Genomic DNA, 2,645 nt, shown 5'->3' on the forward strand with positions numbered 1-2,645 from the left:
CTTGAGCAACACCCTGTGCAACCTCTTATCTCTTACTCTACTTTGCCTTTTCCTTCCTTGGGAATGGGTGGGAGCAGAGATATCCTTGGCATGCTGCGTCTAGGTGGGGACCAGATTGGAAAATAGTTTTGCCTTATTGCTCTTAAAGACAATAATTAGGGGGAGATGTTGGGAGCCACCTGGAGGCACAGGTGGTCCTGCAGTTTGGAGGTAGCCACGTGGGGCTGAGCAACCCTGCCTGCACCCTTGCCTGCACATGCTCAGACCAGCAGAATGGCATTAACCAATCAGGACAGCGTTCAAGCTGCTCCACCGTTTAAAAGCAGATGCCTCGGGACCCTACTTCCTCTCTCTAAGCTTTCTCTCGTCCCTGCTCTATCTTCCCTTCCCCCAATTTTCCTCAAGGAAACGCTCCAAATAAAGACGTGACCAGGGAAGGAATTCTCGTTTTTGGTGGCGTTCATTCCTGCGGGACAGGATGGCCCCCCGCATCCATTAGAATGAATTAGCTTTGCTGCATATCAGCAATGGTAAACAGGGCCTTAATATTACTAATAAAAGAAATCCCCACATTTCAAGATCTGTGTGCCTTTCTGTTTAATCTCTCTCACATGCAACGAAATGAAGTAATTCTTTTGAAATATCCCACAAGTTACAAAACAAACTGGAAAGAATTTTAGCTGTTACTAAAGACTTACGTTTCTGGGAATGTGCATTGCGAAATAAGAACATGATGTGTACTTACCATGGGAACTGGGTCATTTGAAATATCCTATTTTATCATGTTTTACTTTAAAACTGAAGGAAGAACAGGTGGTGGTGGTGCACACCTTTAATCCCAGCACTCGAGAGGCAGAGGCAGGAGGATCTCTGTGAGTCTGAGACCAGCCTGGTCTACAAAGTGAGTTCCAGCACATCCAGGGTACACAGAGAAATTATGTCTAGAAAGGAATACTGTGCTCTTATAAGTGATACTGTTTGTAAATTATTAATTTGCAACACTGTGTAAAGAAAGGGGTTTGATACTCTTTGTAAGTGTGTCACCTACTTTATCTTTAATTACACAGTTGCAACTGAATTTGGAAAAAGAAAAGTATCTGATGCTTTCTGATGACTATATGATTAAAATCCTATTATGAAACATATAATACATATTTTAATTTCACATATTATCTTGTTTCAAAATTTCCATGTCAAAGACTAACCCATTCAGGGACATAATCCTGAAGGCCAACTCCAGTAACTATAGCAACAACGGGCCTAAAAATAAAGTGCTTCTTTCAGTAGAGATGAAGCCACCCTGCTAAGCAAGGGTCAAGGTTACAGGCTGTGGAATCATCTGGACCTGAGACCCCCATGCGATAGTCTCCAACACTACAGCACGAGATCTGATAAGGACGGACAGGCTTAAGACTGGACACTATAATCAGACAAGACATGATTAGAGACTAAAATGTAACCTGTAAACACTTCATAATTTTCTTTTCTTTTCCTTTTTTTGGTTTTTTGAGACAGGGTTTCTCTGTAGCTTTGGAGCCTGTCCTGGAACTAGCTCTTGTAGACCAGGCTGGCCTCGAACTCACAGAGATCCACCTGCCTCTGCCTCCCGAGTGCTGGGATTAAAGGTGTGCGCCACCACATGGCTAGGAAGCATTTTTTTCAGTCCAATGGGAAGAACATTACAACTGAGCCAGGTCTACACATTGACATGTGACATAACTCCCCCTGATCATTAATGCTGAAAATACCCGTCATTGTGGGTCTAGAACACTTTATGCTAACTTCAGCCAATGACTCCATTCGCAGCAATTGCTTGTCATAAAAATTTCTTTTTTAACATTCTGGTCTTTGTTGTAGGTGGTAGTAATAGTAATAATAGTAGTGTGTGTGTGTGTGTGTGTGCATGCATACGTGTGTGCGTGCGCATGTGCGTTTTATACCCATTTACCTCTCTGTGTCTCTGTCTGTCTTCTCTGTCTCTGTGTGTGTGCATGTGCCTGTGAGTGTGTGCGTGTGTGTGCATGCGTGCGTGTATGAGACAGAATTGTGTGGAGCTTATTTTTGAGGGTTGTTTCTCTCAGAAGTCCTGGAAAGGGGGCTCAGGTTGCCAGGATTTGTAGGAAACACCTCTAACTACTGAGTTATCTTGTCAGCCCTGTTGATTTTTGAGTTGACAAAGTTATCCGAGACAGAAGCAAATAACGATGTGCCCAACTTCTTCCCACACCAGAATCAAGGAGATGCCCTGGAATTACAGCGGAAACAGAAGCTAACATCTCAGCACTACTTCCTTGAACTTTGTTCATTCATCCCACAAGGGCTTATTGAGCCCCTCACTCGTGCCAGCATTATTCATTGCACTTGGAATACATCAATGAGCAAAGCTGTTTTCTCGTCTCTGGATATTTGCATTTCTCTCTCTCTCTCTCTCTCTCTCTCTCTCTCTCTCTCTCTCTCTCTCCATAGACTATTAGTGGGATTTGCACTACCTAGTAAACCTCAGAGAAATTATTTGCACAACAAGGATGTTTTGCCAACCTCTGTCCTTTCCAGGAACATAAATCTGAAATTGTGGTTTGAATCGGGGAAATCTGATTATTCTTCCGCTCCCTCCTCTTCCCTTCCACCCTTCCCTCTTCCCACTT

The sequence above is a fragment of the Myodes glareolus genome, chromosome 27, assembly GCF_982192425.1.
Source record: "Myodes glareolus chromosome 27, mMyoGla1.1, whole genome shotgun sequence".
NCBI lineage: Eukaryota > Metazoa > Chordata > Mammalia > Rodentia > Cricetidae > Myodes > Myodes glareolus.